The 23,353-nt window shown below is 41.8% G+C and overlaps 1 long non-coding RNA gene across 1 annotated transcript in view; it reads right to left on the reverse strand.

Moving 5' to 3' along the window:
• Positions 1–23,353, reverse strand: part of LOC129527746 (uncharacterized) — a 32,152-nt gene that overhangs the window by 3,238 nt on the left and 5,561 nt on the right. The window contains exon 2 of the long non-coding RNA XR_008672814.2: positions 12,309–12,374. This is a non-coding gene — a long non-coding RNA (uncharacterized lncRNA). The remainder of the gene's footprint in view (positions 1–12,308; positions 12,375–23,353) is intronic.

The following is a 23,353-nucleotide window of genomic DNA, read 5'->3' on the forward strand; positions in this document are numbered from 1 at the left end:
AGGTTTCCAGGAACCCAAAAATATGTTCAAAGGCAAGGGCTAAGTGGGGACTAGATGGACATCCCAAAACATCTAATCTCTCCAGTCCCTAGATTTTATAAATGCTCTAGATTCTGCCATCCAGACAGCTCAACTCTGTCTTCTTTGCAACCCTGCAATCTTGGTAAAGAAGTGGTTAAGATGGCCAGGTGCGGTGGCTCACACATGTAATCCCAGCACTTTGGGAGGCCTAAGCCGGTGGATCATGAGGTCAAGAGATGGAGACCATCCTGGCCAACATGGTGAAATCCCATCTCTACTAAAAATACAAAATCTAGCCAGGCGTGGAGGCACGCACCTGTAGTCCCAGCTACTTGGGAGGCTGAGGCAGGAGAAATACTTGAACCCGGGAGGCAGAGGTTGCAGTGAGCCAAGATCACGCCACTGCGCTCCAGCCTGGTGATAGAGCGAGACACCGTCTCAAAATAAATAAATAAATAAAAATAAAAAATAAAAAAAAAGCGGTTAAGAGTGCTGAGTCTGGATGCCTAGCTTTGAATCTCAGCTCCAGTGTCAGCCTATTCTGTGACCTTGGGCAAGTTATTCCTTCTCTGTAGATCTCAGTTTCCTCTTCTGTAATGTAGGAGAAATAAATTCTGTTTTAGTGCTGTCAGGGATTAAATGAGTTAACACATGTGACCTCTTTACTTAAAGCATACCAAAGTGCTCAGAACAGTGCCTGGGAAATAAGTGCCCAGTTACCTGTTGGCTACTAATTATGGTACTATTATAACTGTAACATTATATCATAACAATAACAATAATCATTATTTCTCTAGTTCAGAGTTAGACTAACATTTATCTATTATGTACCCAGTCTTTCATTTTATTTCATTGACCCTCACATCAACTCTTTGTAGTGAGTACATGCTATTATTATTCCTATTTTTAGATAGGAGACCTTGAAGATCAGACATGCTAAATATTTCCTCATTGTCACACAGTTCATAAATGGCAAAGCCAACATCCAAACCCACCTGCCTGAGTTTCATAGCCCATACTCTTTCTGCTATAACCACATACTTGAAGATGAGGCAAGAATAGAAGGTTAAATTTACGTCTCCCTTGAGCCACCACATATGAAAGGGAAAACAATTCCAAGTTAATAAACTAGAGAGAGTACAGCATTTATTTTTTCCTTCATCATGTCCTCCAGCTTATTCAGCTGGTGCTGCACACGGTGAAATGAGTAATTAGCCAGGATGATTTTAATTAAAATGGAACATACCAATTAATAAATGAAAGTGCTGGCATACTTGCTAATTTAACAACTTGTTCATGGTGCCAGCTTTCCAGTTAAAGGACTGAGAAGGGAAAACGTTCCTCCACCTCTTAGACAAGATGATTAGATATTATTCAACTGTTCATTCTTGTTAACAGTTGCTTTCTTATTTGAGAATAGCATGAAGTTTTGTTAAAATTGCTAGAGTGATCATCTCCCAGTCCAGTTGTCTCAGATGTGACATACTTGGTGTGGTTCCTAATGGGACCTGTGTGTATACTCAATTAAGATTTTTTTTAAATTATTTATTTATTTATTTATTTGAGATGGAGCTTGCTCTGTTGCCCAGGCTGGAGTGCAGTGGCTTGATGCTGGGACACTCCAACTTCCACCTCCTGGGTTCAAGCAATTCTCCTGTCTCAGCCTCCTGAGTAGCTGGGATTACAGGTGCGTGCCATGATGCCTGGCTAATTTTTGTATTTTTAGTAGAGACGGGGTTTCACCATGCTGGCCAGGCTGGCCTCAAACTCCTGACCTCAAGTGATCCTACCATCTCGGCCTCCCAAAGTACTGGGATTACAGGAGTGAGCCACTGCACCCGGCCTCAGTTAAGAATTTTTCATTGCCCTCCCATCCCCACTCAGCCACCTCCCTGGGCCATGCCACACTGAACACAACTCAGAATTTATGAGCCAATTTCTCCATGCACACTTCTTCAACTACCCCTTACTTTATATTAATAGCATGGACACCACTTAATTGCATTCCTTTGCATATCTGTATAATACATGTGTATCTCTGTGTTTATTCCAGACCTAACCCTGGAAGGGACAGATCCATGTACCATAAGACCCCTCACTCTGAGTTCCCCTATCCTCAAATGAATGGACCAAGGATCAATGGCCAACCCATAGGTGACCCCTAATTCAATGGCCTATGACTTGTATGATCTGCTTAAATACCGGATCTAAAGTCCATTCGATTTTCAAAAAACTTTGAGCAATGCCAGAAGGTAACATATGCTTGGGAAATATTTTGGCCCATGTACATACTGATGAGTGAGCCCAAGAAGTCAGAGTTTAAAGTTAGTTGGCCAATAATTGGTAGAAATATGTCTTTGCTCTAAGCAGTAGTTGTCGTGTCAGGGATTTCATCAGATACAACTGGAAGAAGAAGAAATATTTCCTGAAGCAATTTATCCTTCTTTAAGATCTCATACTCAAGCCCATAAATTTTTATTTTATAGGTGTAGACTTGGTTTAATATTTCCTCAACTATAACTTTCCTCATTTTTCATTTTATATCTTCAAGCCCTTACTCTCTACTTCATCATGGATGTCAATGACATCTCTGTGTCAATTTTTTTCTCTTTTTCATTTATCATTTATGTGAAACTTGAAGTTTTCCTTCCAATTATTTTCTTCTCCTCACTTTCTTCACGTGTTTCTTCACTCTAGTCTCATTTCATCTTCTTCCATCAGCCTTCAGTTTCAGCTATATTTCACGGATCCCAAACAGCATTCTGAAAATTTGCCTACATTATTTTTTCTAACTATAAATCTGTATGGTCTAACATCAGGCTAAATGATAAACTGAAGATAGTGGAAACATTTTGCTAGAACTCTCAACCTGTTACAAACATATATTAACCCATCTTAGCCCCCTGTAGTGAATTGAATAGTGGTCCCGAAAAGATATGTCCAAATCCTAACTCCAATGCCTGTGAATGTGAGCTTATTTGGAAATAAAATCTTTGCAGAGGTAGTTAAGTTAAAGACCTTGAAATGAGATCATCCTAGATTTAGGGTAATCCCTAAATCCAATGACTTGTGTCTTTATAAATAAAAAAAGAGGGAAATTTGAGACACACAGTTGCAAGAGACACAGGGAAGAAGCCATGTGAACACAGAGGCAGAGATTAAAGTTATGTTGCCACGAGCCAAGGAACACCAGGAGCCACCGGAAGCTGGAAGAGTAAAGGAAGGGTCCTCCTCACAGCCTTTGGAGGGAGGGTGATGCTGCCAACGCCTTGATTTCAGATTTCTGGCCTTCAGAACCGTGAGATAACAAATTTCGGTTGTTTTAAGCTACCAAGTTTGTGGCAAATTGTTAGGACAACCCTAGGAAACTACACAGCCCCCTTCTGAAACATCTCTTCATTTTGAGAAATAGCTCTGCCCTCTGTCTTGGGATTACCATGCAAACAGGACATTGCGGACCTCCCAGCATAAACTCAGTTAATCAGATTTAGTTCCTCAGTAATTCCCTTGGGATTAGTACCAAGCAACACCAGAGTCTGTCTGCCTGCCCTCCGGAAGAGAGCACATGTGGGTGTTTGTGTTCCACCATTTGCCCTGGGAAGCAGAGAAAGCTTGTCTGCAACAAGAGAGGAGAACAAAGTCAATGACCAGAATGGAAGAGCAATGAAAGTCAGTCGTGTGTTGTGAAGGCATTGGAATCCCTGGATGTTTGTTCTTGAGACCCGGATGTTTCCATGGTTTCCATGAAATGCTCCCACCCTTCGTAGTTAAATTCCCTAATGTGCTTGAGCAAGCTTAGAAAGAGTTCTATAACTTTCACTGGAAAATGTCCTAACATATCACAAACACACATCTTTATATCCTTCTCTTTTCTCTTTTCTCACACCCTTTTACACTATGGAGACCTTAGGTTCTATTCTTTCTTAACTTAGAATGGACCTATCCACATGTAGAGTCTTCTGGAAGTGCAATATGGTATGGTAGGAAAGACTGAAGACAGAAAACCCAGTCTGCTCTCATCACGAGCTATATGAACCATTGGACAGATTAAGCCCATATGCTAATTGCAAGAAAAATTAGGAAAATAGGCATCTGACATTTTCTCCTCCACTGTGAGAGGCAGACCCAGCTAACAAGGAAGAGGAGGGTGATGGGAAACTCATTGTCTGCCACATCATGTTTATTATATTTTATTTTATAAATAGAAACAAGGTCCTGCTATGTTGCCAAGGCTGGTCTCAAACTCCTGGCTCCAAGCAATCCTCCCACCTGAGCCTTCCAAAGTGCTAGTATTACAAGCATAAGCCACCATGCCTGGCCTGCCTGCCACATATAGAAGTGAAACTGCTCTGACAGTTAAGTGTGTGAGGGAGACAGATTACTGCTTGCTTGGCTCTTCTCACCTCTCCCCCACCACAGTTGCCCCCATGACTCCTCTATAGACTGCCTTTAGGTTCTATAAGGAACAAAGAGGGACAATGGAGACCCAAGTCAACTCACTTATGTCTTTGATAACATATGTGTCCTTTGCACCTCTTCTTTGTTGGTTCAGTAAACAGAAGCTAAAGCAAATATATCAAAGTCTCAATCAACATTCCTGGAGAAGCCTTTGGGTCTGGGCTAGCCCATGAGATAACTGTGAAGCTGTCACAAGACACCTCTGGCTACAGAGCACCTGTAATGTGGCTAGTCCAAATTGAGATGCTGTAGGAGTCAAATACACACTGGATTTCAAAGACTTAGTATTGGCTACATGGTGAAATGATAATGTTTTAGAGATATTGGGTTAAATATAGGGTGAAAATTAATTTATCCTGTTTCTTAGTACTTTTTTGAATGTGGCTACTAGAAAATTTAAATTTACTTACATGGCTTACAGTATATTTCTATTGGACAGAGTGGCTCTAGATGACTCATATGTGGCCAGGACACTAGGACACTGGAGAAGTAAAGATCACCCCATGTACAGATACAGTCTGTGTCCTACCCACATCCTTAGGACCCTACCATTGCAGTGAGCTCCAGATCACTTCCAACAGCCAACATTTGCATCTGTGTTCCTGCAGGCTTTTTCCAAAGCCACAGCAGGCCAGCTGGAAGTGTCAGGGAATTAATGTCCCCCACATTAACCCTCAACCAATGACTGATGGGATTTTGCATATCATTAGCTCAGGTTCTTTGCCCCTTGGGTGGGATAATTCTGAGACAGGTGTTCTGTACTTGCTCCCAAACTGAACTAAACTCTGGGTGCCCGCTGTGGTAGCAAGTTTCACACCTCTTTTCATTGGCTTCCTTCCCTTCTTTGTCTCATTTCTCCACTCCCATAACAATGTGCCCTGTAGATTCCAAATAAACAAATTGAATCTTTGTCTTTAGGTTTCTAGGTAAACCAAATTAAGACACTCCTATATCTAATCCGTCGCCAAATCGTACTGAATTTATCTTCTGAATATCTATCAAATCTAGTTCTTCTCATCTTTACCGACATCAGCTTAGTTAAAGCTGTCATAAACGTCTGAAAACTTTTGCATCTATCTGGTAACTATTACCTTGCACCATCTCTCTTCTATAGCCAGAGTTATTTTTCAATATAAATATCATCATATTTTCTTGAGGCACTCAAATGGCTTCCCATTGTTTTTTATGAAAAAGATGGATGGCTCTTACAAGGCCGTGTCCTGGCTCCTGTCTACCTATCTGGTTATGTGTAGTACCATGAGCCCCCTCCCTGCTCATCCACTCCTACAGCACTGGCCTGTAGAGGCTCAGTTTCAGTCCATGGGTGCCTCAGGACTCTTGCACAAGCTGATCCCTCAATCATTTCCCTTTGCCTGGTTACCTCATACTTATTGTTGAAGGATGCCTTCTCTGACACCTTAGCTAGGTTAGTTCTCCTTGTTATAAGCTCTCTTGGTGCCATGTACCTCTACTTCATAACTGCTGTCATAGTTACAATATGATATCCCCTTGATTCTTTGATTGATGTCCCCTCATCCTCTGGACTTCAAGTTCCATAATGGCACAGTCATGTCTCAATTTTGGTCCATACACAAGAGTACTCTTAGCACTTGGCACAACACTGGGTAAAGAGTAGATGCTTAATGGATATTTGTTAAATAAAAAAGTACAATTAAATGAGAAGTAGCTATTTCTACTCAAATAGCTAATTCAGTGGGCTAAGGAAAATTCAGTCTCTTCCCAACAGACTGCTTGACAAAGGTCAACCTAAGGTGATCTAGCATTGTTGTAAATCACCCCCTCCTGCATTTACTATATAAGGTATATAAAGTGCTCTACCAGAGTGGACATGAGTGAGTGGCTCCTATCTTTAACCAGTTTTTGCCTTGTAACTTAGTTATTTCCATACCTAGCTGTCTTGATGTACTATGAACTACCAGAGGAGCAGAATTAGGTCTTCTTTACCCTTCTAGCCTCAATGCTAGCCATATGTTTAGGACCCATGCCCCTTCATATCTACAAAAACTTGCCTTAAATCCCCATTGTAATTCCAGTGGAAAGCTCGATATTCTCCCCAAGATTTATTCAAATCCTTCAGAGAGTACCTTTCTTCTAATCACCTTAGGTTCAGTTTCCAGCTTCAGTGAATGTTAGTCCTGCATTCTGCATCTTGAGGTATTTTTCCTTAGTGCTAACCCAAATCCAGGACAGAGACTGCTTCTCCTTGTTTTTCCTAAAGTAACTTGTATATAAATCATTGAGTGGCTTTAGTTGGAGACACAGGGATATCAGCCAGGTAAACTTTGATTGCAACATAAGAGAGCCAAACTCAAATTTGAATATTATGTTTTTCTTGTTCTTTAAAAGTCCTGTCCATTCTACCAAGTTGGGTATCAGGCTGATGCTGTATTCCTCCACATGCTTGTTCTTCCTTTTCCTTTTCTATTTGCTCCCACCACCAAAGTGACATTCATTTCCTTTTCAGAAGATGGTGTCTATTTGGCTCCATGCATCTCATGCCCACTAGGACCCACGTTCCACATTCAATAAGCTTAGAAGTGAATTTTCCTAAACAAGAAGAGTTTATTTGTGGTACATTGGTTTCAATTACACTTTTTTCTCACTCCACTGGATATTTTTTAATGAAATGACAAGGGTCAAATGAGGACAGCCTTCTAGCAAAAGCCATGGGCACTGAATTGAAAAAAACATGCTGTGCAAAACACATTTGGTGGGTGAATTCATTGATCCAGTAACGAGCTTGATGAGCCTGAGCCTGAGTTGCAGTGAGGGGGATGAATGAGAAGATCAGGAGTGGGACTTGGAGGAATAAGCTGCATTTAGGAAATGAGCAGAAGAAACGTAGAGCTAAGGCCATGAGGGCCAGAAGGGACGACTGGGGAGCAAAGGACGTAGGTGAGGGAGGAGGAAATGAAGAATTTATACTGAAGGAACAACAAGGATGACTTTTAGGAGGAGGGTGGTGAAAGGAAGAACCCTGAGACAAAGGAAGACATCACCAGCCAGGGAAGGTAGGCATTGCCCCTAGTACTGTCCATAAATATGCTCTGTAACCTTGCAGACATAAATCACAATCTTGCTGAACCTCAGGTTCCTTATGTATAAAGCAGATTGGAACTAGTTAATCTCTAATTCCTTTTGCTTTTGAAATCTCCAATTCTGGGTTTTCCCCAGCCTCATTTAAGCATATCCAGGTAATGAAGCCATTCTGCTTAATGTTTCACAAAGGAAATATCTGACTGAGGAAAAGAAAAGGATCACTTTTTGTCTACTATTCGAAGCTAGCAGCATGCATAGAGTTTATTGTGTGAAAATGCCATTTGGGGAGGTTAATTAAAAGTTCTGACATTCAGATCAGGGATTTGGGGCAGGATTGTACAAGTCCAGGGCTCTGGGTAGAATTAGACAGGCATCTAAACGTTGAACCTTATTAGGTATATAGTTAGGCCTTAGGAGGGGGACATTTGGAAGCTAATATTCCAAACCCAAGCCTAGTTGGCTTTGTGCATTTTGTTTGAATTATGACATATTTAATAGGATTAGCTGCAGAGCCTGTGCTTAACAATCTGTTTCCTTGGCAATGCAATCCTCAAACGGGCAAAGGCCATATGGAAAACATGGGTTATTTGGTAATTTAATAAGTGAGATGAGAGGAATAGTATTTAATTCAACGTACATATTTTTATCCCCTCTATGTTCAATAAGAAAAAAAGATCAGCATTAAGTACATAGCGTGTACTTAATAAATGGAAGGTACAATTATTATTATCAGAAACAATTTTTGTACTATGCTTTATATTATAATAGGTGCCCAAACATGTTATGCTATTTGTCCAAAAACACTCACCAGACAAAATAATTCTTCTTAGTAGTCCCAGAGGCGTTATGCTTCCGTTTGTTTTTCTCCCTCTTTGCTCCCTGCACTTCATCAGCAAGTTTGTTCATTCTGCTTCTGATTCACACTCTAAATGCATCCTGTCCCCCTTTCCACCTGTAGCACCTGGTCCCAGCCTCATCATCTCCCTCAACCCCTTACCTCCCCTGCACCTATTCTTGCTCCTTACATGCTCTTCTTCACCCAACATCCAGAGTGATCTTTTGAAGTCATGAATAAAGTCATGCCATTTCTTGGCCTAAAACTTTCTAGTGTCGTCCAACTGTGACTGACTTTATTTTTTTCTTTCTTTATTTTTCATTTCTGGTAGAGACAAGGTCTTGCTATGTTGCCCAGGCTGCCCTCAAATGATCCTCTCTCATGTGGCTCCCAAAGTGCTGGGATTGCAGGCGTGGGCTAGTGCGCCCACCCACCTGTGCCTGTAATAAAGTTCAACCTTTGTCTTTGGCTGACAAAACTGGCACATTGTGGAGTCTGCCTACCTCTGACCCTTCTTGATCTTGGCCAATGAACTTCCTTCAGCTTGTGCTTCTTTCTCCTGTTGGAAACGCTATGCTTGCCCCCACCATAGTGCTCTTGCACTAGATGCCCCTCTCCCAGCAATTGTCTTCACCCTGGTTTTTGCATGGATGGCACTTGTTTTATCATCAGTTCTCAGTACACCTGTCATTTCCTGGAAGAGTCTAACCCTGATGTCATTCTCTCTCATGCACCCATATTTTACTCTACTTCCATATCTGGTATTTTTTGTGTACATACTTGTTTTTTTTTTCCTATCTCTCACACTAGAACACAAGCTCTGTGAGTGTGGGGACTTTTAATTATATTTTATTCTCCATTAGGAATTCAATAAATAAGTACTGAGTAGACGAATGAATTAATTTGGCTGAAAACTAGAAGGTCAAGGTCATTTTATTGCCAAGAAGTAGGTCAATACAAGAATGAAATCACAGTAATGATTAGGTAAAAATAAAATTCCCAAGCACTGCTACTTTAATTTGTATTATTTTTTAATACTGATGATTTGTTTCATCATGGGCTAATTTTAGTACTATTCATGCATATTTAATTATGTTTTAGAATTATTCATTTTTTTCTATTTTAAAGATTGTCTAATTTATTCTCAGCTAATTAGTCCAGCTTTATGTTTGTATACATTAGGAAAAATTGAAGGCAACCTAGACACCAAACAAGTAGTGAACGGTTTAAATAAATTATGGTAAATTATAGAAAGATATATATGATTTCATTTTTGTCAGTTTTATCCATACTTCTCTATTTGTAAGGATATTCATAGAGGTGTTAAAAATTGTCTTCTCAGGGAGGAGGTTAGGATTATAATTATCACTTACATTCTTTGTTTTTTGGTAGTTTTTATTTTTGGGGGGCTTTTTTCCTAATTTTTCTACAATGTGTACACACTGCTTTAATAATCCATAAAAGTAATTTTAAAAACAAAGTTTTGAAAGGATATAAAATATAAGGACTTGGAATGTCTGAGTATGAGGAGTTTTTTTTTTTAACTTAAAAACACAAAATCCCCTCAAAACAAAAAACCTAATCCCTAAATTAAAAAAGATAGAAAGCAAAAATTCAAATTCTGAAACTAGAATTTTCAGGGACTGAATTCAGCTAAGGTGATCAGAGGGAGGCCATCGTTGGCACATCTTTGGAGTACATCAGTTTAGCTGCCCAGGCCACACTTTAGTAGAATATTCACGGCTGCGAGACCATCTTCCTTCCCTTTCGTTCTCCCTCCAAGTCCATTGCTTGCGTGCGCCATAACATCACCCCTCTAACCCCAGTTTACTATATTCACACCTGCAGTAAAAAATGGCCACATATAAAACACTCGGAGAAGTTTGAGAAAGTTTTCTAAATGTAAGGAAGACATGTGAGGCTGTGGCTGCTCCCTCTCTTGGGTATCTATTTTCATTAACCGATTCACATGGGGGCTGAGCCATGTACCAGGAAGAACATTGCAACTTGCCAGCATTGGAGTCCAGCCATGCGCAGGCATGTTGGAGCTTTGTAGGGTATCCCGCTATAAACAAGATGCCAGAAGCACAAGTCCCCTTGGGTAAAATCAACCCGAAAGGAATAAAGCCTGGGATAACAAGCTGAGTCTGGGCAGAAGAACCTGAGACTGAAAGGGAAATCATGATATAAGATAGACTGCGGTGGCTGGTATTTCTTGTACTGCTTTAGCAGTTCCTATGTGCAGCCTCAGGGGAGAAAACAGGTATCTTCATACAGATAAACGTAGGAAGCCTCTGTCGGGCTATGAGGTTCTAAACACGTGCTTGTATTAAACAATTTTGATGTATCTCCCCAGACCATCCCCTATGACTTGCTTATCAAGACAGGAAAAAAATCGTTCATCATTGTGCAAAATTTCAAGTCCACTAAACGATCACAAGCATCCTGACCTGAAAATATGGATTTAAATTACAGCCAAATATGAGAAATTATTTGGGAAAATATTATAACTAAGAAATAGTCTGAGCCATCATATGCAGAAGACATGTGTCTCTCATTCTGCAGATTTTCAGTACAACACTAAGAGTGCGTCGTTTCATGGGACTTGTCAATTTTGAAAACCTTCATTCTCTGCCCACATTGAGTAGGCAACTATTTCTCCATGGCTTCCTCTTCCACCCACTTCTACTAGGAACAGTTGGGTCTAAAAAGGACCCAAAGAACAAATGAAATGGACAATTACATACATTCATAGAGTTCTGTCACTTGGCTTCTTGTTTACTTGTCCTTATAATCCTATGTGCCAGACTAGAATGGCAAGCTCTGTTGTACAGTGAAAGGAGATTTGGTGAATTTCAATGCTTGCCCAAGAACACAAGGCTACTTAAGTGAGGATTGCTATTACAGAACCTATATTCCAGCCCCACTAATGTTACATTTCCCATGAAAGTCCAAAAGAAGAGAAATCAGATGTGTTAAGGGCTTGGTGGTAGCTGTGTTTTTCATCTATACAGCATGTTTTCATATTGCCTTTGGCTATTGATCATCAGTGAATTTCCAAGTTATGTGTGTGGATAACATGATTTGCTAAGCATGTCTGAATTGGATCTCTGTTTCTTGCAACCAAAGGAACCCCAATATCAAATACATTTACAGCAGTGGAGAAATATAATGCAATTTATCCATTGTGCCCTGAGATTTCCAGGCCATACTAAGTTCAGAAGACCCCTATGAGTGACATTTATTTAAAAAAAAAAAAAAAGGTCGGGCACGTGGCTCATGCCTGTAATCCCAGCACTTTGGGAGGCCGAGGCAGGTGGATCACGAGGTCAGGAGATCCAGACCATCCTGACTAACACGGCGAAACCCTGTCTCTACTAAACATACAAAAAATTAGCCAGGCGTGGTGGCGGGCACCTGTAGTCCCAGCTACTCGGGAGGCTGAGGCAGGAGAATGGCGTGAACCTGGGAGTCAGAGCTTGCAGTGAGCCCAGATTGCACCACTGCACTTCAGAGCCTGGGCAACAGAGCAAGACTCCTCAAAAAAAAAAAAAAAAAAAAAAAGAAAAGAAAAGAAAACAACAACAACAAAAAACTAAGCAGATGATAGAATAGAAATCGACTGCTGAAGAATTCTATCGTTCCCTATCACTACTCGAGGCAATCTGACAAAATTCATTAATTTTAGCTTCCAGTTAATAATAACACACATCAGGAGAGAAGCTCACTAATGAACTTTTTCACTTGGAACATGAGGCCATCGATGTTTGTAGGGCATGTAGCACTCTTAAATTGGCACTTATGTTCAGCTAGTAGTGGGAAAATAAAGTTGTGTTTCTTGGACTAAACTCATCAGATAAATTATCTTGGCTGTAAGTATTTAGACCTCAGGGTTAGCTAAAACTAAGCAATCAGATTATCTTGAGATACTCACATTTTTCAGATAATTGTTCCCATATAAAATTTCCCTCGTCCTCCTCTGCAGTTGATCTTGGATGAGCTAATGAGAAATGAACCATGCAATATGTTATTAATTTATTGGGTTATCCTCCATTACCCTAAAGTTGATCAATAAAAATTAAATCATTAAGGGGCCAAAGTATTTTTAGAAACAATACCCAAAACACCTGGATTATAGAATTCTGTTCACAAGTTTAAAGTCCAAAGGAAAGAATGCATCCCATCCCTACAAGCACTTCCATAAAAACAATCCTCCAGCAGGGCGCGGTGGCTCACGCCTATAATCCCAGCACTTTGGGAGGCCAAGGTGGGCAGATCACAAGGTTAGGAGATCGAGACCATCCTGGCTAACATGGTGAAACCCCATCTCTACTAAAAATACAAAAAATTAGCCGGGCGTGGTGGCAGGTGCCTGTAGTCCCAGCTACTCGGGAGGCTGAGGCAGGAGAATGGCGTGAACCCAGGAGTTGGAGGTTGCAGTGACCCGAGACCGCACCACTGCACTCCAGCCTGGGCAACAGAGCGAGACTGTGTCTCAAAAAAAAAAAAAAAAGATTAAAACTTGCTACCCAAAGTTTACTTTTCCTTTCTCCTCCTAACCTCTGATGATCTTCAATAATTTAGAAAAAATGCAAAGATTTCTCTATATCTTCTATGCCATAAAACTATAACCCAAACAATACCAAGAAAAAGCTTGCTAATATAGGGCTTGTTCATTCAGAAGCTGCAGGAACTCTGTGGCAAACTCGTATGTCAGGTCACCTTGTTCCATCTGGGACCATAAGTCCACTAACTCATAAAGAACAATAGCAGACACTGTGATTCTAAGAGAATTGGTCATTTTCATCACAGCTTAGAATGACCGAAGCTTTGTGTAGATTCGTTCCATTCCTCACCGCCACTCAGCATCAGTGTAACCATTCCCAGGCAGCAGATGAAGACACCTGCCAAGGCTGCAGAGCTGGCGATGGATAAAGGATGTGGCTCCCTTTGTGGCTGATGTTTGGCTCTTGATACCATTGCTGTCCCTCTGTAGTTATAGATCTGTATCTAGTCTCTGGATCTAGATCTAGTCCTGGATTTGGAGCTAGTCTCTGGATCTGAATCTAGTCCTAGTTCTGGATCTAGTCTCTGGATCTGGATCTAGTCTTGCTTCTAGATCTAGTCCTGGTTCTGGATCTAGTCCTGGATCTGGATCTAGTCCTGGATCTGGATCTAGTCTCTGGATCTAGATCTAGTCCTGGATTTCGATCTAGTCCTGGTTCTCGATCTAGTTCTGGTTCTCTATCTAGTCCTGGTTCTGAATCTAGTGCTGGATCTGGACCTAGTCCTGGTTCTGGATCTAGTCCTCATCTGGATCTAGTCTCTGGATCTGGATCTAGTCCCCATTCTGGACCTAGTCCCCGTTCTGGATCCAGTCCTGGATTTGGATCTAGTCCTGGCATTGGATCTAGTCTCTGGTTTTGGATCTAGTCCTGGATCTGGAACTAGTCTTAATTTCTCCTCCTATTTTTGCCTTTTCCTTGCTCCTTGGATTTGCTGACTGCCCTTAGCTTCTCTGATCTGACCCTGTGGGGTGTCTTACAGGGCTGATTCATCCTCATGCACCTTCCTCTACATCCTCTCTACCACCAACAGGGAGGCAAGGCCTTTCCTTCTCCACCCTCTCAGCCCTCTTGTCTGTGCAGGGCTCACTCTGCCTTCTGAGCGTTTGGGCTGTCACTTTCCCTAAGAAGATGCCCTGATAAAAACTCTGGTTCCTTCTCAGCCTAGGTTTGGCAAGTCCAATTTCTGTCCCTGGTAATACGAGCATGTTTCATTGGAGGATGAAAATCTCCATTTAGCTGGGATCACTAATCTTTCTGCAAAGCCCCATAGCACACGTATATTATCCATGATTTCGAAAACGTAGTAAAGTTAAAAAAAAAAAAAAAGTAACCCACATATGTTGGAGTTACACAATTCTAGTCCCATGTGGGTGTGGCCAAAGCCATTAATCCTCTAGGCCTCCATGTCCTTATCTGTCAAACAAGCATTAGGATGCCTACTCTGCAGTGTTGCTGGGAATAATGGACATAATAAAAGTGAGAAGCCTCTGGACACCTGACCAGGAGAGGCACTGAGTCATCGGTGGTATGAACATACGTCCATCCTGGGCACATCACTCATGCCCATCTGATTTGTGTCCTTAAAACTCTGTGCACACTGAAAATCAACAAAGAAAACAGTAGAGTTAAACTACACACTCCATCTAGTAGGCCTAACTGACATTTACAGAACATTTTACTCAAATGCTGCAGAATACACATTCTTTTCACCTGTACATGGAACATTCTCTAGAATAGACCATATCTTAGGCCACAAAACAAGTGTGTACAAATTTAAAAAAACAAAAACAGAAATTATATCAAGAATCACAGCTGCCTCTCCACAACTCTTTGTTTTGATCTGTCTCATCTACATTTAGCCATTGCTATTTTATTGCTACTCAAAGTGATGTCCCCGGACAAGTAGCAACGTCCTCACCCGGGAGCTTGCAAGGAAATGCGGAGCTTCAGATTATTCCCTGGACCTAGTGACTCAGCATCTGACTTTCACCAGAACCCCAGTGATTCCTGTGCATACTGAAGTTCGAGAAGCACTGCTCTATTTCACACTTCCTCTACAATTACCATCTGTCATTCCTGTCCTATTATATCTGTTATCTGATGTATTAGGCTCCTATTGCTGCTGTAACAGATTTCTGCAAACTTAGCAGCTTAAAACAATACAAATGTATTCTCCTGAACTTCTGGCAGCCAGAAATCTGAAATCAGTTTCTTGGGCTGAACCCAAAGTGTTCGCAGGACCGTGCTCCCTCCGGAGGCTCTGGGGGAGAATTTGTTCCTCTGCCTTCCAGCTTCTAGAGCTTCATTTCTTGGCTCATGCCTCCTTTCCCCATCTCCAAGCCAGCAGTATAGCACCTTGCTTCAGTATTCACACTGCCATGTGGTCCCTCCTCTTACCATCCATTAAAAGGACAGTTGTGATTACACTTAGGGCCCACCTGCATATTCCAAGATAATCTTCCTATCTGAAGATCCTTAACTTAATCACATCTGCAGTGTTCCTTTTAAGGAAACATTCACAGGTTCTAGGGGTTACAATGTAGGTGTTTTGGGGGGCTATTATACAGCCCGTTATACCTGGGTCTCTAATTTGTCACTTAGTAGGTCTTGAATAAAAGTTGAAATTTGTATTCATTTAGCGGCTGTCACAATTAGTATATGCTCACCTGGAGATGCCTTCATGGAGAAAGACAAGTAAATAAATTGACTATAACCTATCGTAATCCAGTATGAATGAATGTATCCCTTAGGTTTATATGTTTCCAATAGCAGGAAGTAGTTAATCTCAAAGGCTTTACAAAAGTGGTGAGCTAAGTCCTGAAAAATGATTAGAAATGCAGTAGGTGACCAAGACAGGGAGAGACATTCCAAACAGCAGAAACAGCATTTGAAAGTGCATAAAAGAAGACATGAAACAGCAAAGCCCATCCAGGGAGCTGTAGCGATTAGGTAAACTAGAGTGTATGTATGAAGCCAGAGAGATCAGAAGATAAAGCAAAGAAGTCAGTAAGAATCACATTAGGAAATGCTTTGAATGACTCACCAAGGACACTAATGTTCATCTTGTAGACAGGAGGCTACCATTAAAGGGTTAAAATCAGGTCATTGACAAGGTCAGAGGTAATTGAAGAAAGGTCATTCTGGTAACGGTATGGAGGCTATTTCAAAAGCTCAGAGCAACTAAATTAACTTTTCAGTTTATGGTAGGTGTTTGAATAAATATCTGCTCAATATCTCTCACATGCACCATCACGCTTGAACTGCTGGAGAAAAAGGCACCCAGAATAACAAAATGTTCTGTTCCAAGCAGATGCCTCTCTGATCTGAGCTGAGGGTGCAGCTGTTTGGTGATAATCAACATGCCAGTTGCTGTTTCAATCCTTTGTAACTGGAGAGGGGACACCAGGTATTAAGTGGCAAGAGAGCTCTTAGGGCAGCAAGCCTGGAAGGCACCTGGATTCCTTCAAGATAAGCTCAGCCTGCTGCCTGCTCGGTGTTTCTCAGATTCAGGTTTGTGTTGGTCTTGGTTGTTTTCACCTCTTGGCCATTGTGAATAATGCTGCAATTAACATGAGGATACTAATATCTCTTCGAGATCTTGATTACAATTCTTTTGGGTAAATACCTCGAAGTAGAATTGCTGGATCATTTGGGAGTTCTATTTTTTTTTTTTTTTTTTTTTTTGAGATGAAATGTCACTCTTGTTACCCAGGCTGGAGTGCAATGGCACTATCTTGGCTCACTGCAACCTCCACCTACTGGGTTCAAGCGATACTCTTGCTTCAGCCTCCCGAGTAGCTGGGATTACAGGCATGTGCCACCACGCCCAGCTAATTTTTTGTATTTTTAGTAGAGATAGGGTTTCACTAGGTTGGCCAGGCTGGTCTCAAACTCCTGACCTCGTGATCCGCCTGCCTGGGCCTCCCAAAGTGACAGGATTACAGGCGAGAGCCACCGCGCCCAGCCTGGTAGATCTATTTTTAAATTTATGAGTAACCTCCATATTCTTTTCCATGGTGGCTTCACCATTTTTCATTTCGACCAGTAGTGTACAAGGACTCCGATTTCTCCATATCCTTGTCAACACTTGTTGTCTTGTGTAGCTAACACTTTTTAAACCCTTATTACATTTGAAATGTGCTAAGTGGAAGTGTAATGTGCTACCAAATTTAAATGATGGAGAAATAGCACCTGAGAGATACCATCACACAATGACACATGTACTGAACCAAGCACTGAAGTTTCGCATTTGCTGGATTTTCATCCCTGATTTCTACAAACCAATTCCAGCCTCAGTTTAGTCAACTGTCTGTAGAGATCAATGACTCTTTGGACACTAACACCCATTTTTCCCAATAGTTATATTAAGGATCAAAAGTGCTAAAGCCCTTTGCAAACTGGACAGATATCAGTTACTTACTTGTTTACAATTCTGGAAAGGCACACTTTGCAAAGAGGTTGGAAAAACGCAAAGCTCTCAGCTTTGTTCTTTCATCAAAGAATGCAAATATGAAAGTCATCATGTTTCTTGCTTCAGAAAAAAGGACCTGACCCAACAAGGCTTTGTGCCAAAAAACAAATTAACTTCTTTCTTTCCAAAGAAGCCAATGTATGTAGCTGTCTCGCCACCTAAGAGACATGCATCTTTAAGCAGAGGTTTGTCCCCACCAGAGACGCTTTAGACATCAGTGCCAAGCCTGAGAAGCCCATTACTACAACCACCTACCCAAGAGAGATAAGGATGTTTGATATAAAGTGCTCTTGGCTGAGAAAGTTTGAGTCTCTATTCATGCCAGTTCTGCCTGCTCTTAGCTTTCCTGGCAAATCCTTGGCTCATGAAAACTTAAGGACAAAATGGTAGAAGATTCATGTGGCTGGTGCCTATGAGTGAGAAGTCTGGAGTCGAATATCAGAAGGAAGACCTCTACAGAATGGAGCCCAATGAACACGCATCAGAAACTTTACCTACAGAGACAGCCAATATGGGCATGCACCAAAGATGCAGACAATCTAGATAATTCTTCAGTTGTGTCCCCACATTGTCCTTACCTCCAATCTTTATTCACACTGTCCCTTCCCGGTTAATGTCCAGCCCATATGACCATCTCATCAAATCCAGGCCATCCTTCAACGCTGCCTTCTGTATAAACTCCTATGATGCCAACCTGCCATCTTTCTTTTTCCTTCCTCCTTCCCTCTCCTACCCCAATTTTGGTCCCACAGCACTTTTATGGTACTTCAACCCAATTCAATAGAAATGTGGATTCCAAGATTACAACACAATAAATCCCTTGAGATGCATAATTATATAGAGGAAAGTGCATGGACTCAAATCCTGCTTTGCTTCTCACCAGCTGTGTGAGCAAATTCCTTAACCACATGCCATGCAGAATCTGACATAAAGAGGCTGGGATTTGGGGCTGCAGTGCTAGGTTTTAATCCTGGCTCTAATACATAGCATCTGTGTGATTTTGGACACGTCACTAACCTCTCTAAGCCTCCACATCCATACCTGTAAGTTGAGGCAATAACAGTGTCTTCTGGCCAGGCGCAGTGGCTCAAGCCTGTAATCCCAGCACTTTGGGAGGCCGAGGCGGGCGGATCACGAGGTCAGGAGATCGAGACCATCCTGGCACGGTGAAACCCCATCTCCACTAAAAAAAAAAAAAAAAAAAAAAAAAAATACAAAAAAATGTAGCCGAGCCTGGTGGCAGGCCCCTGTAGTCCCAGCTACTCGGGAGGCTGAGGCAGGAGAATGGTGTGAACCTGGGAGGCGGAACTTGCAGTGAGCCGAGATTGTGCCACTGCACTCCAGCCTGGGCGACAGAGCAAGACTCCATCTCAAAACAATAATAATAATAATAACAGTGTCTTCTTTCAGGAGCAGCTGTAAGGATGAGTGAGTTAACAGGATGGGCACACTGGATGGTAACACCACTGGTATCCGAGGTGCAGTTTCCCCATCTCAGGACTGTCATGAGGACCGAGGGAAAGGCTGTGTGTGAGGTTTCTAGGACTGTCCATGGCAGCATGAGTGGCTCCATAAATGTGATTCTTCTCCTTGACTAGAGAACACATTTATGGATCCTCAATCCTTCTTGCTCATTCTTGGGCACCATCTCTGTGCTTTGCACATAGTAGATTCTTAGATCAGGTCAGAACACCACTTCAGAAGCAGGTGAACCAACATTCCAGAGAGCTGAGGGGCCCAGGCCAGACTAATTTCCTGAAGTGGGAAATTTCTCCAAGAAGGGCAGAAGATGCCACACGAAGTCAACTTGCACCTGGTGGGGAGTATACAGGAGGCATGGGGATAGGGCACTGCAGCCGGGTTTGGCAGGTTGAGATTTACCTCACACCTCCCTGAATTTATTTATTTATCCATTCATTCATTCACTAGTGAAGCAAGACCTCTTCTTTTCTTCTCTGAGCTTACTAAGCCCAATGAAAAATTTTTGTCTTCAACAACTACCTCTGAAACACCAACTTGGCAAGACTCAGACGCCTTGACTCTAGCCTCCCACAACACCACGTCACGGGGACTGACCACTCTCTCCAGACAGGCTGCAGGGCAAGGAGCAGGGCCAGCTGACGTGGAAGTTCCCTGGCACACCAGGCAACGGGGCCTGTAGTCTTATGGAAAAACACTGGGTTCAGGGCCAAGTTCCTGCACTCCAGCCTCAGTCCTCACATTTGCTGTGTGTCCTTGGGTGAAACACTCTACTGTTTGGGGTGGGTGATGGTATGTGTATGTGTGTGTGTGTGTGTGTGTGTGTGTGTGCAAGCATTTACTTAAATACGGCCCTGCTATGATCCCAGTCCCAACACCCTACTGAGGGCCTTGCATTCAGGATCTCCTTCCATCTTTGCAACAGCCCTGTGTGATGGAGCTGGGATTTGAACCAGTGTCAGTTGGCCTCCAGAGGTCATGGTTTTTGTCTCTGAGTATTTCTCAAAGGAAGTCCACGTGTAAACCTTCTCTATGAATTTTGAAATAGTTATGTTCTATCTCTACTGTTATTTTCAAACTTTTTTTTTTTTAAGAGGGAGTCTTTCTCTGTCATCCAGGCTGAAGTGCAGTGTTACAATCTCTGCTTACTGCAGCCTCTGCCTCCTGGGCTCAAGGAATTCTCCTGCCTCAGCCTCCTGAGTAGCTGGGATTGCAGGCGCACACCACCATGCCCAGCTAATTTTTTTTTTATTTTTAGTAGAGACAGGGTTCCGCCATATTGACCAGCCTGGTCTCAAACTCCTGGCCTCAAGTGATCCACCTGCCTCGGCCTCCCAAAGTGCTGGGATTATAGGCATGAGCCACCATGCCCAGCCAATTATTTTTAAAAGAAAATATATTTCACTACCATGAAAGGAAAACAAATATCACTTGCCATAAAGAGAAGGTAAACTAAAAATGAGAAACAAAACAACATTAGAAAATTCTAGCCAGATACAGTATTGATGCCGACTAATAGAAGTGTGACGAGTCTGGGGCACATCACAAAATAGATGACATCATCAAATGGGGAATTGGAGGAGAGTTTAATGGAGAAACTATTAACAATGATGTGGGCAAAGTTAAGGAAAATAAAAAAAAAGAGCTGGTAACATTAGACGGCAATTATCCACGAGGCCAGGTTTACCAGATTTAGTAAATAAAGACACAGGATGTCCAGTGACATTTGAATTTCAGAAAACAATAAAGTTTTTTTTAGTATAATTATGTCTCTTGCAATGTATGGTACCTATTTATACCAAAAGTGATTTGTCATTGATCTAAAATTCAAATTTTACCGGATGTTCTGTATTTTTCTGGCAACACTACCCTAGGCATGAGAGTATAGGAATGAGGGTGGTTATTGGAACACACAGGGTCGGTGATATTTGGAAAGGAAGGGCGGCCTAGTGGGAGTTACAACCTGCCATACAGGAACAAAGCCAAATGGGACAGGGAATGAGCTGGAGAAATAAGGATTCTGAGCTTGCTCTCCTCTTCCTGTCTTCCAATTGTCTGCTGGTATCTCTGATTATTAGGACAATCCAGAAACTAGAGGCCAGATCAGCCTGTTGACCTGCTCCAATGGTTTCCATGGAGATAGGTCTTCCAGGGCATTGAGGAGGGCGTGGAAAAAGGAAGAGCATGGATCTAGAAGGCAAACAGAAAGATACCTAGGACTCCTCCTGGGGATTTGAGCCTGAAGTCCAATCCTTACTGTTCAAAGAGTAGATTAGCAAATGTCAGAAAAGTGTCAGAATATTTGCTAGCACTCGAGACTTTTTCACTTGGTGCAAAGGTGAAAAAGAATGGGGAAAGAAAAAGGAAAAATAACTTTCTCATGAAGTGCCCCGTGTTATGTAACATCACGGCAAGGTAGCACCTAAAATTATGTGTGAACTTCTAATTTTATGTGTCCCACACTTTGGGAAACCTGCTAAGATAAAAGGCTCAAGGGGCAAGAGTAAGGTCAGGAGAGTGAGGCACTCACCTCAGATGCAAAATTTCAGGGGGCATCAAAAACCTTAGTAATCAAGATAAGTAATGGTCTAAATGCGTTATTTCTAAAAAATCAAAATTGATGCAAAAAATCCATGATAAATGAAATATCAATATTTTCAATCAAGATAGGCCCTGTCCCTGCATTGCACAACTCAGCCTCACTTGTCTTCTGAATCTGGGTTCTGCTACTGTAGGTGTTTCTGGCGCTTGGTGGCTTTGTCAGTAACAAACTTGTCACATATGGTGGGTACGCCTTAATTCCCAAGATATTATTAGCAGCTATTTACCTTATTTGAAGTTCCCAACAACACACGAGGGAGTCAGGAATAGGAAAGTAACTCCTGTCATACAGTCCTAGTGTGTCCCAACCATTCATGTACCCGTGACCCTTTCTCAGTCTTGGGAAATGTTCTCAACACCCAACCATGAACTGAATGCTTCTAGCGTAATGGTTTTAAGTCAGAGACAGCTGGGTTCAAACCCTGTTTCTGCTTCTTAGAAAAGCACGACCTTGGGCAATTTGCAAATGTACCCTCCCTGAACTTCCAGGCCTCTATCTGCCCCCACTGCCTCCTGAACTCCCCTCCATTGAAGAGCCAGCTCTGCACCCACCGAAAGGTCATTTAGAACTTGGGAGGAGAAAGTCTCTTTTAGATTCTTCATTTTCTACTAAGCTCATTTGTGCTCATTCATGATGGTTGACTTATTTCCTTTCTTGTCCATGAAAGAAGCCAAGAGGAGACATGCTGAAGGCCAAAATAATACTTTTCCAACACATGCACAGAGAAGCAAAGAAAAAAGGGAAGAGAAAAGCAAATTTTCGGAGACAAGCAAAGACAAAACACTGCATTGTCCCAGAGAGACTGAAAAAATGGCAGTCTGGGTTTCAGACGTCTTCCCTGTCCTGCTCTCCTGTCTGCCCTTGGCTTCCTTCCAAACACCACCTCACTTTTCCCTTAAGCTCATTGTGAAAGGTTTTCTTTTACTTTTAATCAAAGACAGTAATAAAAAAGAGGTTGGGCACAGTGGCTCATGCCTATAATCCCAGAACTTCGGGAGGCCGAGGCGCATAGAATACTTGAGGTGAGGAGTTCAAGACCAGCCTGGCCAACATGATGAAACCCATCTCTACCAAAAATACAAAAATACAAGAATTAGCCAGGTGTGTTGGTGGGTGCCTGTAATCCCAGCTACTCAGGAGGCTGATGCAAGAGAATTGCTTGAACCCAGGAGGTGGAGGTTGCAGTGAGCCGAGATCCTGCCACTGCACTCCAGCCTGGGTGAGAGAGAAAGACTGTCTCAAAAAAAAAAAAAAGAAATAAAGAAAGAAAGAAAGAAAGAAAGAAAGAAAGAAAGAAAGAAAGAAAGAAAGAAAGAAAGAAAGAAAGAAAGAAAAAGCTACTTTGATAGTCAATTGAATTGATTTACCTTATATCTCTTCTTGAAGTTCTCATTGCTGCTTCTCCTATTTAGAGTGAATTTCCCCCTCTACCAAGCAAAAAGTGAAATTGAATCGTGTCATTCACAAAACATGACAAATAAATATCCATGACTGCTTCATCCGATTGTTCAAAAATACTCCTGGACACTTGCAGATTTCCTTATATAGACTTTAAAGCACATAATACTTTGTACTTCTGTGTACTTCCTGAGTTTCCTGAGTTTGAATGGAAGGAACAAAACATGCCAGAGTATATTTTTTAACACTCTGAAGGAGTGTGATTTCTGTGACCATGAACTCATTACGGGTTCCATTACTTTGAGAAGTGCTACTCTTTGGAAAAGACGAACTGGGGACTTTGGAGTCGGACATAGGGTACAAACTCCAGTGCTGCCATTTATATGTTGTGTGGTCTTGGACGAGAAGCTTAGTCTCTGAGGATCTTAGAGTCAAAACTTATAAAGTTGGAATAATATCTT

This window comes from Gorilla gorilla, chromosome 18 (assembly GCF_029281585.2).
Source record: "Gorilla gorilla gorilla isolate KB3781 chromosome 18, NHGRI_mGorGor1-v2.1_pri, whole genome shotgun sequence".
Classification (NCBI taxonomy): Eukaryota; Metazoa; Chordata; class Mammalia; order Primates; family Hominidae; genus Gorilla; species Gorilla gorilla.